At 36.1% G+C, this 23,385-nt stretch overlaps 1 long non-coding RNA gene across 1 annotated transcript in view; it reads left to right on the top strand.

The window, feature by feature from the left end:
- Positions 1 to 23,385, top strand: part of LOC123806954 — a 111,075-nt gene that overhangs the window by 61,526 nt on the left and 26,164 nt on the right. The window contains exon 2 of the long non-coding RNA XR_006783551.1: positions 4,505 to 4,650. This is a non-coding gene — a long non-coding RNA (uncharacterized LOC123806954). The remainder of the gene's footprint in view (positions 1 to 4,504; positions 4,651 to 23,385) is intronic.

A 23,385-nucleotide genomic window follows, 5' to 3' on the forward strand; every position in this document is an offset into this window, starting at 1 on the left:
AGAGTCACACCAGGAACAACATGGCTCCTGAGCCTGGCTTTTAAAGATAATGACACTCATTTTACCTTCTCACAGACAAATAAAAAAAGGCCGTACACAACTGTAAGGGTGAGAACAGAGATGTGAAGATGGCAAGATGATCACAGGAAAAGTGCGGATTTGGAATGGAGTTAGGTGGGGTTCTGTCAACTTTCCTATGACTTCGGACACATTTCTCAATTTTTCTGGGTCTTAAGGTGGGAGCAAAAGTAGGTTTACTGTTGTAAATAGATGAAACAGAATTTATTCTTGTATTATTATTTATTAATTATTGTATTATTTTCCATATGAACAATTATAAGCCTACTTTTGCCACACCCTGTATAGGACAAGACCCTTGCTTGTATAACTATTGCACAGACTTGTTTGATATCATTTGATGCTTCTATTTCTCAGGAATAAAACAAAGCCTACCAAAAACTAAATACTTCACAAATAAGATATTTTACTTTTTAGAATAATTAAAATATGCTAAATAAAATAAGCATACAAGCTTTTTAAAGAATGAAGTGATAAAACAAAATGCTACTGTTTCTTCACAGCTTTAGTCAGAGGGTCACCCCAGCTGCAATGGTTTTGTAGCCACAACTAAAAATCAGTGAGGAAACCTCCATCTACTCTTGTTGCCAAGGTAGTGTTGCCAGGACTGCTGCTGGACAACTATATGACTACCCAGCAGTCATTGCTATTGTAACTGATACTCCTTTCATCTCCCTCCTTTTCTCAGGGAACCCCTGGGATAGAGTGAATGATTATGTAGTAAATAGTTGTATAACAATATTACTACTTATTTATCCTTGTATCAGAGGTATCAAAGTTGTTTTAATGAAACACCAGATAACCCTAATCTGGATTATTCAAAGGAATGCCTTGCAAGTGGAATGAATAAAGCTCTACTTTACTATTCCTTAGTGAAGAAAGTTAATGCAAACTCTCCCTCATGTTCCTTTTCTTGAGTTTACAGACTATAAGACTAAATACTGCAATTTTTCCCTAAAAGTTAATCAGGATAATCATTAAATCATTTTTTTGTCCATCTCATTTCAGATGTATTTAATCTTGTTTTTTTAAAAAAATATTTGAGTGCATTGATAAATACCAAATTGTTTTCAGTATTTAAATGTTGGTCTCATCAGAACTGCTTAGTGTAATCATTTTTCCCTTTCATTGTAAAGAGAAACTTTAACATAGCTAGTCCTCAAATACTGTGTTAGTTCTTGACTCCATTATGCCCTTACATTAATTATTTCTAAATTCTTCTGTACATAGGTGTTAAAGTCTTTCTACACATTATTTATGCATTATCTTCCTTTTATAGAATGGCCATTTAAAAAACTATTTATACCCATTGTATTCACCTGATTTTTTTAAGTAAAAGGTCATTTTTGCTCATCTATACTCTTTCAAAATTATTTATTCACCTTTCATCATGCATGTTAGCAGAACCCTTCAATTCAGTATCATCTGCAATTTTTATTAACATACTATTTGCTCCCATTTCCAGGTGGTTAATGTAGATACTAAACATGACTGTACATAACAATTTCATTCATGACTTGTTTGGATATTTCCTGGGAATAAAGTAACATTAATTATCATTACTCTTTATTTGTAGTTCTATCAATTTTCTTTTCTGTTGGCATAAGAAGATTCACTGCAACTTACTTTTTACTTATAAGAGTCTACCTCAGATTACTAAAATGAAATGTGTTCTGCCTGCTGCATCTCTCACATTCGTTAATAATAATTCTGTAAAAATTGTGGACAACCTCATTGACCTGTAAAATTAATTTATAAATCCAAGCTATCTTGGAAACACAATGCAGTCATCTTGGAAGGGTTTAAAGGTCTACAAAGTTTTTATTTTTCATAATATTTCTGGTATTCTTAAAGTCTGTCTGAAAAACACCATTTATATTCAATCTGCTAATATTAATTCCTAGACTACTAAGACATAATTGTGTTTTTCGTGATGTGACCATAAATATACCCTCAATAGAATTCATTTGATTTTCCACTCTAAGTTTTACTTGTCTTCTAATTTGAATGATTGTGTGAAGTATTTCTTCTAGTTGAGGCAGAAAAAAAGAAGGAAGTGTGTGTTATGTAGTTACTTACAGTACAGTTGTATGTATAACAAAATGGATATTCAGACAGCAAATACTAATATAATCTTTGTTTTGTTGATATTGTTTTTAGGTTGGCTATAATTTTTACTGGTTGCACATAGCATGATAATTAATAAATAATTTGTTCTATGTCCCCTGTAGTCCAGAGATGAACATCATCTCATCTCAGGTCGTATAGAAAGGATAACTGAAATGGCAATGTCTCCTACATGACTGCCAAGACTTTCCTAACACAGGACTTGAATTACATGTTTATGAAGTCCCATAATAACAAAATATATTTTATTAACCACTAAATCATCTAGTTTCCTCAAACATTTTTACCATTACACATGAAGAAATTTATCATGGGCCCTGGCTGGCATAGCTCAGTGGATTGAGCGTGGGCTGCAAACCAAAGCATCGCAGGTTCAATTCCCAGTCAGGGCACATGCCTGGGTTGCAGGCCATGGCCCCCAGCAACCACATATTGATGTTCCTTTCTCTCTTTCTCTCTCTCTCTCTCTCTCTCTCTCTTTCTCACTCCCTCCTTTCCCTCTCTAAAAATAAATAAATAAAATCTTAAAAGAAGAAGTTTATCATAGTAGTAATTATTTTCCTATGTCCCATTATACCTCCCCAAGCTTATTAGACTAACTAATCAAGCAAATTTCATTCCCTTTTTTGGGATGAGGAGGACTAAGGCACTGTGGACAAATGAGAGAATAAGAGAGGCTTGCTGGGAGATTTGAGAAAGGAGTCCCTTCTCAGGAATTCAGTAACTTCTTTCTTTACTCCCTGACCTCTCTTGACCACTCCCCACATCCCCAAGCCTTGTGGATAGGCCTGACTACCACTGGCAGCAAACTTGTCACTATGGGGAAGCACATAAGAAATCTGAGTGACAGCTGCCAAATAGAAAGAATCTGGTCCTTATGATCCCTCTGAACTGGTGGAACAACTCAGGACCTAGCCTGAAGCGCAGCATAGCTGACTCTGGGCGTGGTCATTTACAAACACGCAAATGACCTCCCTAATTAAGTTTATCAAAGGAGTATATCTGGTACATAGAGCCAAGCCTCCCAATTAATTAGACATTAAGCATTTGGTTTGTAAGTTTCAACTAAGTATGTGTGAAAGTTTTGTATAGATTTGGTAACTAGATCTAAGTTTAAATTTAAGATTTTGATCTTAATATATATTCTAAACACAAAGGCCTATTAAGGGGCCTTTTTGGAACCAGCCCAATGGCAGAAAGCTAGCAAGTGCAGAGTCAGGATTCAAGTCCAGGCGACCTGGCTACAGAGCCCTCCTTTTAACCATTACACTGCAGTGCCTCCCAGCGAATTTTGACAGGTGTGCTTACAATACAATGGAACAAAAGCAGGTAATACCTGAAGAAATGCAAGAAAAAGAGTTTCACAGAGACTGGAGGGCTCATTAATGTGAAAGAGAATAAAAATCAAATACAAGAAGAACAAAAATTAAGCCTTTGTATGAATTGAATTCTACTGATGAAAAACCGGGTATTTTAGTACTCACTGGAGTAGTGATCTTGGGTAGCGACTTAAATAACAAATGGGAAAATGGGGAAAAGCAAAAATGTCATACATTTAATATCTGAGGTAACTAAAACTATTATTATTATTATTATTATTATTAATTTTACTTTACCTATATCACAGCACCAAAATGGAACATATTTCTCCCCTGAATCTTCTCTATGTTTTCTCCAAAATCATATGTTCTCTGAAAACCTTCCTAATCTCTTAGTATCTCTATATACAGTATGTCTATGTAGTAACAATATACATGTTGGAAGAAATCTGTCAGTATATCCTAAACTTGAATCCAAATTTCCTTTAACAAAATGTTCCAGCCAAACCTTTCTTTCATACAAGGATGTCTGACTATCTAAAAAGAAGGAATAAGGTTTTTCAAGATGACTTCAACAGTGAGCTACAGTGAAGGAAAAGAAAGTCAGGAAAGAGATGAGCAGACCGAAATCTCATTACAGCACGGTTTAGGATTATCGTTCCTATTAGACCAGTGTGAAATCTGAGGCCGGGAAACATTTTAAAGCACTTTCTTACCGACTTACAAGCAATAATTATGCTCATTACAGCCCAGGCTGTTGCTTTTAGAGGGGGGGTTATCCTTTTTCAATAAAGTAACTATTATTGCCTTCCATGGAGAAAAGCAAAACAGAATAGGAGAGATATTTTGGGAGAGGCAAAAGTGTATAGTTAAAATTTCTTATCTCATATGGCTGAGTCTTTGGGTTGAACTAACCTACAGAGTAATTCGATTATTTACTTAATGAAGTGAAGTGACCTGCAATTGTCATAATTTTCTAGGAAAAATGTGACTTTGTGACTTGGTGCTGTTGAACATGATGATTTGTGATCTGGAATTAATGAAGAACTACCAAGCTGCTGAATTTATACTACACTGATTATTTCAAGAAACATTTTCAAGTGCCTACACTGTATTACTCACCATGGTAGGTGCCAAAAATATAAGAAGAATAGTAAGTACTATTAATTGAATATCCTTTGAGCCAAGTGCTTTTTACCTATATTATCAAATGTCATCTTTACCATGACACTTCATGGTAAGTGATACCACCCACAAGCTTTGTTTTATTTCCACTCTTTGAACTTTTCTACTTTCACATAGCTTGTGTGAAGATCTGGCGCAAATCCATAGCAATCTGACTCTAAATACTGTACCCTTTATATAGTTGCATCCACACTCTTTCTGGCTTATAGAAAATGTAAATGCTTATGATCACATAAGTTACATTTAGCAGGGAGGAGAAACAAGTAAACAGTGATAACGCAATGAAGGACATGGAATTGTGATGTGTGTATTTTAATGTTCCACTCACTATGTTTATATAATAGCCCATTTAATAATTCACAACTTGCACACCAGTTTTCTTTCTTGGCCATACCGCCAAGGCCACTTAGTATAATTTGTAAAAAGCTTGTGTTCAGGGAAGGTGTTTAACAAAGTAGCTATGTTCCATGTGTGAAGGATGGATGATCAGCTCATCTTTGATACATTCAGCTAACATAAATTTGAAGATTTAAAAATTTATGGCTCTCATTAAATATGTGGCAATGTTAGCATTTAAATTGTAAAGTTACATATATGTGAGCTATTATCTGTGAACCAAGAACTGAGAACAATTTGAAACCCAAACTTTACTTTGTAAGACTTCTAAATAAAAAATAGATATGTTTTAGTCATGCATTTATACTATATTAACATTCAGTTTTTATTCACTTTTTTAAATGTTTCATCTTTCCACTGGGAGAAATTGCAAAAATGAATTCAAAACAATAACACCTATGGAGCTCTTACGATGTGTAAAGCAGTTTTCTAAGTATTTTGCATATATTGCCTCATTTAATACAAAAAAACCTCTGAGGAAGCTAATATTTTTACTCTCAATTTACAGAGGAAGAAAGAGACTAAATGATTTGCCTAAGGTCACCCAGATGCTGAGTTGCAGAGCTACGATTCAAACCGAGGTCCTCTGGTGCCATGCTTCTGCCCTTAACCCTTGTCACCTCAATGCCTCTCCATGGGCCAGAGGTGAATACTGTATACAGAGTGCTGAGGGCTGTGCCACCACTCTTGAGTGACTTAGAATCTAATTGCCAAGAACACAAGAAAGAGAGCTACAACATACCACCATCTAAATTCATATGTGTTGTTAATTTTAAAGAAGAACCAATAACAGAAAGGGAAGATGTACCAATTAATTTTTATTGCCAGTATATACCATACAAGGAATGTATTTTGATCCATATGAATTGCCTGAGAGTTCAATGATAGTAGTAGTAGCATCCCCATTGTACACTCAAAGACTACCTTGTCCGAACCCATGCAGCAGATGATGAGTGGTGTTAAGCCATTGTACTCAAAGTGTGTTCTATGGACAAACAGCATCAGCAGCCCCAGACGTTTGTCAGAAGTGCTAATTCCCAGGCCCAACCCAGACCTGTTGGATTATAATCAGATATTTGGTTTAATTTGCGTTTCAATCCACTTTCTAGGTGGTTTTTATATGCACTTAAGTTTAAGAATCCCCCAGCTAATAGGTATGAGTTCTTCAATGTCTGTGAGATTTGTACAATGGCAACCCTCATTCTTGCCACTGTACCGTTATGTGATCTGGACTAGTTGAGAGAGTTCCCTGAAGGAAATAAAGATAAGAGCTCTTGTTTGAAGGATGCATGAAATATGGGTGAGTGGAAAGGATAGAGAGGCATGACAATAGGGGCTATTTACTGCACATGTCTCCCCTGGTGGTTGCCATCTTCATATTCTCCTTCTAGCTATAATTATTTCACCCACAATTCTTGTTTAGGCTTACTTATTGGACTAAGGGTGGGTACCTGATACAAAGGTGGGCCATCTGTAATCTTGTCAGTAATAGTGAAGAGACTTTGCATGAAGTGCTCTGCCAGTGATTAATACTGGTAATTAACTAAGCCAATTATTTTGGATTTGGACTATGGACTATGGAGGGAGAATTATCAGTGGGTAGCAAGAATAATGGAACAGACATATCACAATAGGCATATACAATATAAGAAGTCAAAGCAGCAAGCTTTTCACTAGATATTTTTTTTTAAAGACACATTTTTCATTTTTTTTAAGATTTTATTTATTTATTTTTAGAGATGGAAGGGAAGGGGGAGAGAAAGAGAGAGAGAGAGAGACAGAGAGAGACAGAGAGAGAGAGAGAGACATCAATGTGCGGTTGCTGGGGGTTATGGCCTGCAACCCAGGAATGTACCCTGGCTGGGAATCAAACCTGGGACACTTTGGTTCCCAGCCCGTGCTCAATCCACTGAGCTACGCCAGCCAGGGCCCTTCACTAGATATTTTTACCCAACTTTTTTTCTTTGCTACTTTTTTCTATTTACGAGTATTTTTAAACTTCTCTAGGTACCCTACGTAAGTATAATCTCAGACTATAATAATTTAGGTAACATAAAGAAAAGTCAAGGAAGTGAAGGAGCAAGGCATTTGGAGAGAAGAGCTATGAAGCCCAATCTGAATGACAGAGGTCTTTTGTCAGGAAGGACAGGAGACGGGGCTAGTGAGAGGTCCAAAAGAGTGAAAAAAGGTTTTAGGCTAGTAAGTTACGTCCATACTTCCCCTCCTTAAATTCTATTGTTTTTTTTTGTAATTTTCATCTATTGCAATGCAGCAACAGTACCAAGCCATGAATATTAAATTTTTATGGTGCCAACTTCTTTCTAGAAAATTACTTATCACTAGTAGCAAAGACACTTCCTCCTATGATGATGCAAAATTGTCCTGAGAAATTCAATCTCTTGCTGCTCCAGTTGTTCAGAGATGCCAAGAAGTTGCTCCTCTGGGCTCATAGTGCAGCCCTGCCCTGGGCCTGTCTCAACCCATTCTCTTCTTTGCCACATTCCTACTGTACTTTCTCCCCTCACCCTGTAAAAATTTTCAAAAAGATAGAAATCATTTATGCTGAGGTATCTCAACATGTTAATAATGATATTTATAGTAAATGTAACCTTTTTTCTTTTTTTTATTTTAATCATTGTTCAAGTACAGTTTTCTCCCTTTTACTCCCATTCCAGCCCACCCACCCAACACTCCCTACTTCCCTCCCATTACCACCCTCCCCTTAGTTTTTGTCCATGTGTCCTTTAAATTTGTTCCTGTAAACCCTTCCCATTCTCCCCTGAAATTCCCTCTTCTCCCCCCTCTGGTCACTGTCAGCCTGTCCTCTATTTCAGTGTCTTTGGATATATTTTGCTTGTTTCTTTGTTTTGTTGATTAGGTTCCTGTTAAAGGTGACATCATATGGTATTTGTCTTTCACTGCCTGGCTTATTTCGCTTAGCATGATGCTTTCCAGCTCCATCCAAGCTGTTGCAAAGGGTAGGAGCTCCGTCTTTCTTTCTGCTGCATAGAATTCCATTGTGTAAATGTACCATAGTTTTTTGTTCCATTCATTTACTGATGGGCATCTAGGTTGCTCCTAGCACTTAGCTATTGTAAATTGTGCTGCTATGAACATCGAGGTGCAAATAAATGTAAACTTTACAAGGTTGTTTAGAGGATATAAGGAGGCTGTGTGCATAAACACAACTCAAATTGATTAGGCCTAGATTTTAATGGTTGTGATAATATTATTTTTATTCACGGCTCCATTGGGTTTAAAGATTTTAAGTTGTACTGGATTTGGATAGCTAGTAAAAGAGTTTGGAGTTTACCCTCTAGTATCCTTAGTGACAGGATAAAATCTTACTTTTAGCAATAATTAATCTAGTCACGCTAGTGGGACTGGAGAGGGAAAATTGCCAGGATTGGAGGGTTAATTTGGGAATTTACCACCATTTCATACTCAGGTACTTGGCACAAAGGCTGAGTAGTGGCCATGAAAATGGAGAGGAAGAGATAGATAGAAGACAGCTAGGCTGTTAAAACTCTTAGTTCTTTAAAAAAATTTTTTTTCTCACTGCTTTTAGACAGAATGGAAAAAAGAGAGAAAAACATTGATTGGTTGTCTCCTGTACATGCCTGACAAACAGGATGGAACCCATGACCTATATATGTGCCCTGATCAGGGATCTAACTGCGACCTTTTGGTTTCAGAACAATGCTCCACACAACAAGCCACACTGGCCAGGGCAGACCCTTAGTTCTTGGTGACTGCTGGCCTGGCAACAGAGAAAAAAAGTCAGAAGTGACTATGGGTTCAGAACCTGCATCCTTAGGAAAAATGAATTACTCTCATTTTACCTTCGTGTATAAGCTGCACTGAGAGTTTGCTTTTGAATGGGTAATCTATATGATTTTTAAAACATTCTTTGTTATTTTCTGTGCATACTTTTGGATATTTGGATACTTTTGTTACAGCATAGGCCTTGTTTTTAACTATCTGGATCCAAATCATATCTTCAGGATGAGGTCTTAATGTGGTCCTAAGATATGAGGTCTTATTTTGTCCTACAGGTCTAGTTAAAGCAGTGACCCCTTTGAATTAAGATTGTCCATGAAGGAATTGGGAAGAAGAATAAACTAGATCATCCCATCTCCTATCCTATGCTTTTTAGTTTTTCATGCCTACTACTCTCTTCCATCTTAGCCATTGACATTAGTGTTTTATTTGCTCCAAAGCAAATCATACGATGCGTAGCTACAGAGCTAGGATTATAGAGTGGACTTCAAACAAACTTAAGCAAAGATCCCAAGAAAAGAATTATTTATGTTTTTGTAACCACCACACTTGTACACACATGTGGTGTGTGTGTGTGTGTGTGTGTGTGTGTGTGAGAGAGAGAGAGAGAGAGAGAGAGAGAGAAACCATAGTTGATTCAACATAAATACTTGGGCTAGCATTCCTAAATTGATTTTAAAACTTATCTATATTTTCTATAAAGATTTTCTATAAAGATACTGGACTACTTTCATCTGCTTTATGCTTTTCTCTAGGGAAGGATGGTGTTAAAACACCACCAAGTAGAATAAGGGGTTTTATGCTGAGGTCTCTACATCTGTAAAATTACATTTTGTAAGAATACCCTAAGGGGATTTCAACTTCTTGCCTTAAAAAGTTAGGTGTATCCATTTCGGCTGTGCATGTCCTGCTTCATGCTCTAATGCAGACAGATTGCCATAGCTTCGTTTTAAGGCACAGGTGTCTGGTGATAAGATACATTGGCACGTTTCCACTGTTGGCTGAGAACAGGACTTTCTAAAGAATCTGACTTGAATTATTAGTAATGAATAACTTAAATGTTCAACCCCTAAACAGATGGATGAATTCTGCTGTGGTCTTAATATATTCAATGATTTCTAAATTTATATCTATTTCCAGATAATATGACTAACAAACATTCTACATAAGAAAAACTTTACTTGTGCAATAAAAGGAAATATTACCCTTGAAGGTCAAAAGTCAAAACATTCTACCACAAAAATGATATTAGTTCTCTAAAACAAATAACTTGATTGCTTTTGCATCATTTAAATGTGTCAAAATTAAATGTACCTGAATTTTATAAAACTGTTGATCACATGAGAGTTCTATATATCACAACTGAAATTTGTGACATCAAATGTATTTAATTGTTATGTCACAGCAGTATGTGTATAAATGCTGAGTTAACACAATTTTTAAGACATGTGTTTTTTAATATACTATTATTTTCTGATTATTTCACGTGAGATTGACTAGCCATATCTATATCATGTGGATCTGATTGCTTGTGCCTCCATCAAGGTCCCAATCCCGGAGGGTGAGGGGTCCCCACTGATTAGTTCACACATGTCACTGGCCAGGGCAGAAAGCAAGATGGGGAAGTGTAGAGAGTACAATGGGCAAGCAGAAGTTTATTGCACAATGTGGTAAAAAGTAATGGTAAATTCTACAAATTTAATGCCTCATTTTTATTTTTTTCAAATTTATTGAGATATAATTGATACATAACCTTGTGTAAGATTAATGTTATGATTTGATACACATATATTGTGAAATGATTATCATAATAGGATTTGGTAACACACTCATCACCTCACATAATTACCATTTCTTTTTTGTGATGAAACCATTTACGATCTATTCTCTCTGCAGTTTTCAAGTATATAATACAGTATTGTTAATTACATAGTAATTACTATATCGTAAATGATATCTTCAGAGCTTAATAATCTTATAACTGAAAATTTGTACCCTTTGATCAACATCTCCCTATTTCCCTCAGCCCCTGCCTTTGGCACCCACCATTCCTGCCTCTGTTTCTGAGTTTGGCTTTGTACATCCCACATATAAGTGATGCCATGCAGTATGTGTCTTTCTCTGTCTGAGTTGTTTACTTATTCTAATGCCCTAAAGGTCCATCCATGTTGTGGCAAATGGCAGAATTACTTCCTTCTCCTGGCTGAATATATTCCATTGTCTATATATACACAAAATCTTCTTTAACCATCGTCTTGTTGACAGACACTTAGGTTGCTTCCTTATGTTACATTATTATGTAAATAATACTATAATAAATACAGAAATACAGATATCTCTTTAAGATACTGATTTTATTTCCTTTGGATATATAAAAAGTATTGGGATTGCTGGATCATGTGGTAGTTCTATTTTTCACTTTTTGGGAATATCTATACTGTTTCCTATAGTGGCTGCACCAATTTACCATCACACCAATAATGCACAAGAGTTCCCTTTTCTCCACATCCCTGTCAACACTTACATCTTATCTTTTTGATAATAGCACTTCTAACAGGTGATATCTCATAATTTTGATTTGTATTTCCCTGATGATTGATATTGAGGACCTTTTCATATACCTGTTGGCTATTTATATGTCTTCTTTGAAAAAGAAGTGTATTCAGTTCTTCTGCCCATTTTTCAAATCAGATTTTTGGGGGTTTTCCTTTTTGCTGTTGAGTTATGTGAGTACCTTATATTTTCAATATTAACCCCTTACATATATCTGATTTAAAATATTTTCTCCAGTCCTGTAGGTTGTCATTTCATTTTGATGATTGTTGCTTTTGCTCTGCAGAAGCTTTTTAGTTTGATGTAGTTACACTTATTTTTGTTTTTGTTGTTATATCCAAAATATTATTGCTAGGATCAATGTAATAGAACTGTTTTTCCTAGGTTTTCTTCTAGGAGTTTTGTGGTTTCCGGTCTTATGTTTAAGTTTTTAATATATTCTAAGTTGATTTTTGTAACAGGTGCAAAAGAGAGATCCAATGCATTTTCTACATGTGATTTTACAGTTCTCCGGAACCATTCATTGAAGACACTATCCTTTCTCCAGAGAGTAGTCTTGACTCTCTTAACAAATGTTAGTTGACTATATATTTGAGGGTTTATTTCTGGGTTCTCAATTCTATTTCATTTTAGTTGTTTGAAATCAAGAAATGTGATGACCCAGCATTGTTCTATTTCATGATTGCTTTGGTTATTCATAGACTTTTGTGGTTTCGTACAAATTTGGGGACAGTTATTTCATTCGTGAAAATGGGTTGGGATTTTGATAAGGATTGTATTAAACATGGCTTAGGTAGAATGGGTATTTTATCCATTTTAGTTCTTTCAACCCACAAACAAGGTATATATTTCCATTTACTTGTGTTCTCTATAATTTCTTTAATCAGAGTTTATAGTTCTTAGTGTGCAGGACTTTAACTTCTTTGGTTAAATTTAATTCTAAGTATTTTATTGTTTTTGATGCTATTGTGAATGGGATTTTTTTTCTTTATTTCTTTTTACAGATGGTTTGTTTTTATTGTATAGAAATGCAATGGATGTTTCTATGTTGATTTTGTATCCTCTGAATTTACTGATTAGTTATGAGATTTTTGATAAACTCTTTAATATTTTCTATGTATAAGATCATATCACCTGCAAACAGAGGCAATTTTATATCTTTCTGATTCAGATGTGTTTCATTTCTTTTTCTTGCCTAATTACTGTCTAGTATTTCCATTACTATGTTGAATAGCAATGGTAAGAGTAGGCATCATTTCTTATTCCTGATATTAAGAGGAAAAGCTTTCAACCTTCAACTATTGATTGATGTTATCTATGGGTTTATCATATATGGCTTTTATTATGATGAAATATGTCCTTCTATACCCAATTCGTTGACAGTTTTTAACCATGAAAGAATATTGTATTTTATCAAATACTTATCTGCATCTATTGAGATGATCATATGCTATTTATCTTTCATTCTATTAATATGGTGTCTTATTGATTTGCACGTGTTGAACCATCCTTGTATTCCAAGCATAAATTCTATTTGATCATGGTGTATGGTCATTTCAATGCTTTTACTGTGCTATTGAATTAGGCTTGCTAATATTTGTTGAAGATTTTTATGGCTTTATTCATCAGGTATATTAGCCCCTAGTTTTCTTGTAGTGTCCTTATCTGTCTTTGATATCATAATTATGGCCTTGTAAAATGAGTTTTGGAATGTTCTTGATTCTTCAATTTATTGGAACAGTTTGATAAGAATTGACATTAATTGATCCTTAAATGTTGGGAGAGTTTATCAGTGAAGCTCTCTATCTTCGGGCCCGTTTTCTTGGGAGATTTTTTATTATTAAGTCAATTTCCTTACTAGTAATCAGTCTGTTCAGATTTTCTATTTAATCATGATTCAGTCTTGGTAGGCTGTATGTTTCTAGGAATTTATTCATTTCTTTTAGTTTATCTAATTGTTTGTCATAATATTGCTCATCATAGTTATTTATGATCCTTTGTATTCCTGTAGTATAAATTGTAACATCTTCTCTCTCATTTCTAATTTTGAGACTTTTTTTCTTAATCTAGCTAAATTTAGTCAATTATTGATTATCTTTTCAAAAACAACCAACTCTTAGTTTTATTGATCTTTTGGGTTTTTCTGTATTTATGATTATTGGTAAATGGACCCCTTTACCATTATATAATGACCTTCTTTGTCTCTTGTACAGTTATATTTTGTTTAATAGTAATATAGTTACTCCTGATTTAGTTTTGTTATTATCTATGTATAATATTTTTTTCCATCTCTTGACTTTGAGTCTGGGGGAGGTGCTTAAAGCTAAAATGAGTCTCTTGTAAACAGCATAAAGTTATGCTTTTTCAAAATCCAACCAGCCACTCTATGCTTCTTGATTGGAGAATTTAATCTATTTACATTTAGAGAAATTATCTATTCATTAACTAATTACTGTAGCTATGTTACTCTGTTACAGAATTAGATATTACAGTATTGTGATTTTTACTGTATACTCTGTACCTTTACTGTGTTGCATATTTTTAAATATTTTTTCTAACTTTAGATTTGCTAATTAGCATCCTTTTGTTTTAGCTTAAAGAAATCCTTTCAGCATTTCTTGTAATGCATTTCCTGTGGTGATGAACTCCCTTAGATTTTGTTTACCAGGGAAAGTCTTTATCTCTCCCTCACTTATGAAAAACAAATGCTGGGTGAAGTTCTCTTTGTTGGAATTCATTTATTTATTTTCAGCACTTTGAATATATCATCCTCTTCTTTCTTGGTTTGTAAGATTTCTGCTGAGAAAACTGCTTACTACCTTATAGGGGTTTCCTTGTAAATTATAAGCTTTTTTCTTTTCCTTTTACTAATTTTAAGATTCTCTCTTTGTCTTTGATATTTGACAGTTTCATTATAATGTGTCTTGAAAAAGACCTCTTTAAGTTGAGTTTGTTTTGTGACCTATGAACCTCATGAACTTGGATATCCAAATCTCTCCCCATATTTGGGAAGTTCTCAGCTATTATTTCTTTAAATAAGGTTTCTGCTCTCTTCTTCTGAAACCTCAAAAATTCACAAATTGTTTCTTTTAATGACACCCAACAGGTTGCATAAGCTTTCTGCACTGTTTTCCTTTTTTTTAATTTTTTGTGCTCCTTTGAATAATTCCAATGGTCTTGTCTTTTAATTCAAAGATTCCTTTTTTTTTGCAGATCCATTCTTTTTGTTGGTTCTCTTGACTATTTTTTTTATTTAAATCTCTGTATTCTTTAGCTCTAGAATTTGGTTCATTTTTATGATTTCTGTCTCTTTCTTAAACTTCCCATTTTGTTCTTATATTATTTTCCTGATTATGTTGAATTGTCTTTCTTATAGCTCATTGAATTTTTTAAAAACAACTATTTTGAATTTGTTATCAGGTAAATTGCAGATTTCCATGTCTTTGAGGAAGATTATTGTGATTCCTTAGTGGTGTCATTGTTTCTTAATTTTTTGTGTTCCTTGAAGTCTCGTGTCACTGTCTTTGCATGTGAAGTAGCATTCAACTCTTCTAGGATTTATTAACTGACTTTAGGAGAGAAATACCTTCATCAGTCCTGCTAGGGATTTTGAGACTTTCTCAAATCTTCTATGGATATGCCTTCTCCACACTTCTTGCTCCCTCTTGTGACAATGTTCTTAAGCTTATATGCCTTCTCTGGATCCTCCAATGCATCAGGCTACATGATGAGAGTCTTCTTGCTTTTCCAAGGGGACAGATAAATCTCAATTTTCTGATCTCTTCCTGGCCCACAGATTCAAGCTGGTTTTCTGCATGTGCTCACTAGTCAACTGCCTAAGCTCACTCCCATGGCTGTCAGGACAGTGCACAGAGAACCAGCCATAGCATTGGTGTGTGAATGAGGTATGCAGGATGCTGGGGGTGCCTATGACCCAGTTGGAGGATCCATGGGTAAGGCATCCCCACAGCTTATGGGTGACTTTCTTGATGGAATCCACAAGTAGTTAGTAGAGTCTATGTTACTTTAATGCTCTTCGACAGTCCTATCTGCTTCTCTCACAGCCTCTTTCCATCCATGGCTTAGCATCCAGAATGGGGCAAGAGAGAACCCACTTGACAGCATCCCACACAGAATGGGAAGCTTCTCACCCAGTCACCTACTTTCACTTTTTTTTTTATGGGAGAAATCATGGGCTGAGGAGATTTCTCTTGGCACTAAACTGTGCACCTCAGGGAAGGGGTGATATGGATAAGCTCACACTGTTCTTGGTTGTTTTTCTTTTTTTTTCTGCAATACATCCAAACCTGTATTTTTTTCATCCAGTGGTATGCTAGAAATTCTCTCCTGGAAACATGGACTTTCCTCCATAAAAGTCCTCACCCATGTGTTGACCATGTAAACAGTGTTCTTCAGGGGCTCCTGGAGCATGGCCAAGATGAGCTGGAGCCAGTTCACGGGCCACTTTGGTGTCCACAGCCAAGGCTTGGGGTCTGTATGTATGGGTGAGTAAGCTTTTGCTAAGTCCTTTTTTTTGTATGGCGCGGGACCGCACAGCTCCACAAAGGCAGCTTGTCCATGGATGGATACTAAATTATTGTTGTTGAGGGGGGAGTTATGATGAAGGATGACTCATTCAACCATGTAGCTGATTTTACTCCTGTAATGTCTCATTTTAAAGTAAGTTTCAAATGATAGGATGTCTTACTCTGCTTGGGCTACTGTAACCGAATGTCATAGACTGGGTGGCTTAAACAACAAACATGTATTTCTTATGGTGCTGGAGGCTGGCAGACCCAGATCAGTGACGGGTGAGGGCCCTGTTCCTGGTTTACAGAGGGCTGCTTTTTCTGTTTTATTCTTACTATTGGAGACTAAAGTCTCTGATCTCTTCCAATTCTTTTAAAGGCACTAATCCCATCACAAAGGCTCTACCTTCACGGCCTTATCTAAACCTAATTACTTCTCTAAGGTCCCAGCACCAAACACCATCACTTTGCAGATTAGGGCTTTGACACATGAATTTTGCAGGGACACAAACATTCAGTCCATAGCACAGGAAAAAAAAAAAAAACATCTGTCATCACCATTTATCAGAATGCTTTCTAGAAGATAAGCAGTATCTTCTTATCTAGTAGACTTTGTTTGTCTCCTTCATTCTAGACTAAGCATATGATACTGCTAATGAATGAAAATGAAAAACAGCTTAGCAGGGTTAGAATGAACAGGACAAGAACTGGAAAGTAAAATGGGCAGTTTCATTGCCAAGTGGATGGCTGTACTAGGAGATACAATTTTTCTTGCTGGTGCTATTCTTTGTTCCTCCTCTTTTGTGAGTATTGGTATTTTATGCATCATTTGCATATTGCCACTCTAATACTGTTTGACAAACCACTCCAAAACTCAGTGGCTTAAAACAGCAATAATCTTCTCACAGATCTGCAGGTTGGCTGGTGATCAACTAATCTAGACTGGACCTAGCTAGGTGGCTCTGCTTCAAACTGTAGGTCTAATTGGGTTTGGTTCACTCCATTCATTCTGGAAAAAAAGGCAGCAGAATGTTCTCCTCATGGAGATGGAAGACATAAAAAGAGAGCAAGTGTGAAATTAATAATACCACTTAAGGTCTAGACTAAGAATGGGCACACTGTACTACACTCCCAGGTCAAAATCAAGGCATAGGAAAAAACATTATGCTCCAGATGTAGTCTTGGCAAGAATATAGACGTAAAAAGGAATAAAAAATTGGAGACAAAAAAATTCATTCTACTACACTCTGGCCACAATTAATCATTTGCAAACTCACCCTCACACAGAAACATAACTAGAAAACACACAAACACACAAGCACACAATCAGAACACTGACCCTCTTCCCAGGACCCTTACAAGTCTCATGCCACATGACACTAGGCTCCATGTCCAGGATCTTATAATCAACATCAGTACAAATGAAGCCTTTTAAAATCTGGAAACCTATGAAGTAGGATGGCAAGTTACTTCTCCCAAACATATGCTACTGCAACAGGGAAAGAATAATTGTAATAAGCACTCTTATTTGAAAAGGGAAAGAGAGAAGAATGAGATGCTGGAACATGGTAAGCATTGGTCTATATAATTTTGAAATTCCACTGGGAGAATGTTGCCAGGCACTGCTCTTCTAGAGATCAGGAGAGGTCTTTGATAAGATCCAAATTCTGCTTCCAGGGTGTGGTTCTCTAGGCTTTCATTCTCCTAGTTTGTTGTTCTACCCTCTTGGATATCCTTTCCCCCAAATTATCCTCTAGCCATTTCTGAAAAAAAAAATTGTCTCAAATGCCCTTTACAGAAGTGGAGCCACAGTTTCAGATTGTTCTCTGCTTGTAGATGGCTGGGAACCCAAGATCTTGTCTCCAGCTGGCCCAGTCCTCAGTCCTGGAGTTCAGGACTTTGGTCAATCAAATCTCTCAAAAATATGTGGATCTTCTCTATATATTTTTTCAGTATGTTTTAGGGCCCCAAAAATACAGCCACAGTTTTCTCTAATGTGCACTTTTCTTTCTATTCTTAATCTGAGGCACATTAGTCTTTTGTGGGACTATGCCAGTAACTTCTTTAACATGACCATCTTCCTATGCAATAAAAACGTTATTTTGTGATAAAAAAAAAAGTTGTTCCTAAGAATTGGAAACCCAAGTATTATTCCAAAAATAAAATATTAATCTTCTAAAATATATAACCTGATTCTTTTGTATAATTCAAAGTAAGTTATGCTTTCTAGATTTGTATAAAATTATTATCATGTTAGTGTTTTGCATGCCATAAATAGTTAAAAAATACAGGTTATTCTATCAGAAAAAAGCCTTTTTTGACGCCCTTTTTTGTAGTTGGGAGAGATCTACTAGGTGCCACCTTAATTCTTTCAGAGATCTTAACAAATGTTATGAAGACCAAACTGATTTGTTCTGTGCCCCCAGGCCATATTCTAATATTGATTTAATCTTTGCTTCTATCCTACATCTTAATCTGAGAATCTTTTATTGGCTAGAGAAGCTGAAGATGAGGAATAGTTTAATTTTCAAAGCCAGCAATTTCTGGATTTATAACATTCTGCTTATAAACTGGTAAATTCTTTTCTGATCTCTTCCCTTTCTTGTAGAAATATATCATATGCAGCTAAAAGAGAACAGCTCACCTTCTTCACTTTGCTTGGAAACCACCTTGCCCAAGTCTACAAGCTGGTGAGGTACAATTTCTATCTTCCAAGTTATAGCAGGTGAAAGTTCAACTAAATATTTTGCCCTTTTACAATTGAGTCATTATTTTTCCAGATACAAATTTCCAGAAAAATTTCAATTTCTTTACTATTTTCCTAATCTTCACACACTGCTCAGTCCCAAATCTAATGGTGTGCATTTGTTGTAGTTACAGCTGCAGCCCACTTCCAGTGCCAAGTTTGTATGGGTTAGTTACTGCTGCAGTGTGGCTGCTGAACAAACAAACCCGAAGCTCAGAAGCATAAAACAAAATAATCATTTATTTTTAGAGTCATGAGGTTGACGATCTAGGCTGAGCTTGACTGGATGGCTTCTGCAGGAAGCTGCAGGTCCAGCTAACCCTGGCTTATCATTCAGGTCTCCTCCACATGTCATCACTCCAGGGATCTGGCTGAAGGGAAAACAGCTACCCAGGAAGCTTTTCTTAAGGTGTGGCAGAGGTGCAAAGAACATGAACACACTTGAGTCTTTAAGGTCTAGACTTGGAACTGGCACCTTGCCACTTCTTCCCCCACATGCCATTGACCAAACAAGTCCCTTAGCTAAGGTCAAAGTCCAGTAGCAAGGAAATATGTTACATCCCTGATGAGACCATGGCAAAAGAAAAAAATGCATACAGGGAAAGATTGTGGCCAATTATTTAATGTATGACACTTTGAGAGTCCCAAAGAGCACTGGCCACCACCTTGCAGATAGTTTCAAGAATTTGTAAGCAAGTCCAGAAGAAAGAACACCTGCTTCTTTATAGCCAAATCTTTAATACTAGAATTATAATCAGCTAGTGCATAATTATTCTATACCTTCCAGTTTGACACTGGTGAACAAGTATATGTTGTCAATTCACTGTGAAATATATTTTCTATTAGCTGCCCATTTCATGCTGGAAACTCTAATTTGAATGAGTAGAATATTAAGGCTCATAATGAAAGTTACCATCTCCTTTTTTGTCATTGTCATAATATTACAACTGCTGCTAGAATCTCAAAATGTGTTCCATCTCTGCAATCACTGACATAGAAGCTTGTATTAAGCCCCAGGTCATCCCTCATAAGTGTTGCCAAATTTTGAGAGGGTGAAGCGCTTTGTATTCCTATTGGTCTTGCAATTTCCGCCAGACTTGATCTAAGAACTCCATGTAGCCTTTTATGTCGTTGGCTTTCTTGACAATCTTAGTTGAATGGCCTGTGGAACCAAATTTCTCATTTCCCCATTAGCATTTGATTATTTTTACTCTGATATCTAGCACCAAAACCCAGTGACTCACTAAGAAATAATTTAAGGCCTTCCCAATTTGGAGTACCACCTAATGAAGTTTTTTAGTGCACTTATTTAGGATACAGTGACCTACTCTTTTCTGTATTTTGGTCAATTTTTTCATATTACTATAAGAGAGTTACAAAGGGGCTAATTTTGCCATGAATAAGTAACTTTTCTAGTTTAGTTTTGTTATGTGTTTTATTACTTTATTCAAATTACCTAATTCTTTGGTCTTGGAAGGGTAATTCAAATGACAAGAATAAAATACTTAGAGCAAATTTACTAAAAGGTATGTAATTCTCTATACTTAAAAGTACAAAAATTTGTTTAGAGACAGTAAAAAAGATGGAAACAAATGGAGAAATACGGCAGATTTATCGACTGAAACATTTGAGTATTTTTAAGTGTCAGTTCTCCCCAAATGGATCAGTATATTCACTATAATTCCAATAAAAATTCTAGCAGGTTTTTGTGAAAAATGACAATCTGACTCAAATAGTAGAGTGCTCAATGTGTGGTAGTACACAGTTTACCACTCAGATTCTAGAATCTTGCCTCTACCATTTTCTATCTCTATGTATGACCTTCAATCAAATATAGTTTGACAACTCACTGATAGTTTTCCTAACTACTGATATTTGCTCTTCCTGCAATTTGGTACCCTTACCTTGTAAATAACATTTCTTATTTTCCATAAACTGGTGTTTTGGTAGACTTTCAAATGGGTGACCAAGTATGTTTCAGTAACACAAAAGCAATATGAAATTCAGGCCATCTCTGAAATTTTCTTATCTCATTTCTAAAGAGGATAGTAGTAGTAACATATCTTATGAGATTTTTGTGAGGATTAAATGAGATGATGTAGAATACTTAGCAAAGCCTCTGACACATAATAATGATTCAACAAATCTGAACTATCTAAAGGAAAAAAAGCATTAATAGATGTGAATAAGAATTGGACACAAAAAATTGTACTTACATTACAGTCATCCCTCGCTACATTGTAGTTCACTTATTGCAGCTTCACTGTATGGTGGGTTTTTTAAAAAAAATATATCTAATTCTGTATCATGGAGTTTTCACTATACTGCAGGATTTTGTGGTATATAGGTATTTATATAATATTTATGATTTTAATTATTTTTGCCTAAAAATTTAAAACAATATAAAAATGTTAATTCAAACATATTAAAAGAATATTAAATTGAAATAAAATACAGTATGTATTTCATCAGTGGTATTTCATCAGTGGATGAATACCATACTGTACACAATGGAAATGCAGTAGCCACTACCACTTATGCAAGCTGGCCAACATGAGATTGTACACAGCACACTATTTTGCTGATGGAATGGAAGACAACCAACCCCAGCACTGTGTTCTGTATCCTGGGCAGTGATTGGCTCAGTGACAGTAGCATCAGTCTGTTTGCTCTCCCTCACTGGGCCCATACATTCAGCATCTCTCCTTGTCCACTTCACATTGACATCTGATCGCTGTGAGTAGTGTTGCTCTGCGGTGTTGTGTTTTTGTGAAACTTTTGTAAAAGTTTGAATTTATTTCAAGCCCTACAATGCCACCCAAATGTTCTATGCCTTCTAAGCCTTCTGGCAGTGAACCCAAGTGCCAGAGGAACATGCTTACCATAAAAAAAAAGGTGGAACTGCTGAACATGTTAAAGGAAGGCAAAAGTTACGTGGCTGTAGGCCACCATTATGGGATAAATGAATCTACTGTTTGCTACATAAAGGAAGATGAGAAGAATATTAGGTCTGCAGCAACAGTGACTTTTAACAAGATTGCAAAGAGGGTGTGGTCACTTCCCACAATTAGGCCACTGTGAGGATGGAGTCTGCATTGGCCCTGTGGATAAATTACTGCAGGAAGAAGACTATCTCACTGGATACCAACACCATCCAGATGAAGGCCAAGAAACTTTATGATAGTTCTGTGGAAAGTACGGACATTCACTATGGTGACAAGGATGAAGACGAGAACAATGACACAGAAGCAGGACCATCGAGTGCTTCTCCCACCAGACCAACCCCATCCAGTGCCAGGAAGGGCTGGTATGACAAATTTCAGAGATTCTTTGGACTCAAGAACATTTCTCTGCATGGGTAAGCTGCCTCTGTGGATAAAAAGCAGGGCCAGCGACTCTCCATAATTATGTTCACTTGGATGAAGAGATCAGTTACATCTATGCCTTTAGCAGAAATAGAAGTTATGGCCCAGGGTGAAGATACTGCACCACGTGATGAAGCACATGATGAAGTGGTACCTTCAGAAGAGCTGTAATGCTCTTCTTGGCTGTGCAGTACATTCATCTCATCGTCATCACCTTCATCACCATCAGTACTACACAGCTACATAATTCATGATCTTCATCATTCAAGTTGTAGTATACTTCACTGGCGAGTACCCATATAGAATTTTATATGTTGTTAAAATTACATAGGTTTAAGAGTGTAGAAAGTGTTTAAGAGCATATGAAGTGTTTATAAGAGTGTGGGAAAGGTTAAAAAGAGAGTGGGAAAGGTTTATAGGAGTGTGGGAAGGGTTTATAAAGCCTTAAAATATATATATAAATAATAAAATAAATATAACACCACTACTTTGTGGATTTTCACCTATCGTGGGGGATTCTGGAACATAACTCCCATGATAGGTGAGGGATCACTGTATATTGGCTGTAGAATGATCAATTTTTTAATTAGGACTCAGATGTGGCAAAGGTAATTTATGTGAATACAAAAAATATTGTTTTGGGAAAAAGTAATCTATCATATATCAGTTATGATTCAAACAAGCAAGAAGAACAACTATGGCTGATAAGGAATAAGGGACTTATAGAACTTACTGACTTGTTGGAGCTGGTAATGACATCTATGAAAAACTGTTGTCACTATGTCTAGGGTAGGGTATCCACTTAAGATAAAAATTGGGGCATGAAATGGGTGAAAGCAAAGACAAATTGGAATCTGAAAGAATATACAGGAACCCACAAAACAGACTGGAAACTGCCCACAGCTATCACTCATTGCATCTGAACCTGAGCACATGTTGACCTGCACACAAAGCGGGTACATTTGACCTCAAAAAAGTATATGTGCCTGGTCATAGTCTCAGAAAAACTGAGAACATCTAATGAGAGCTAAAGAAGCTGCAGACCCAGCTGCTGCTGGACATCAGACAAGTATATCTGTCAATTGGCTATGATGTGTGTCCACTGCAGCCATGTTTGGGGTCCTGCACTGACCTTCCAAGCATGGTAACTGCTCTTTCATCTCCATCTTTCAAATTCTGCACAAATTTTATTGTAGCCAATACTAACTTAGAAGCATGCAAGGAAGATGACTCTGGTACATGTGCTTTAACTTAGCTAAATGGTCATGTATGGAATCATCACCAATGGACAGTGCATCGTACAGTTC

Source organism: Phyllostomus hastatus, unplaced genomic scaffold (assembly GCF_019186645.2).
Source record: "Phyllostomus hastatus isolate PE091 unplaced genomic scaffold, TTU_PhHast_1.1 phas_scaffold_39, whole genome shotgun sequence".
Classification (NCBI taxonomy): Eukaryota; Metazoa; Chordata; class Mammalia; order Chiroptera; family Phyllostomidae; genus Phyllostomus; species Phyllostomus hastatus.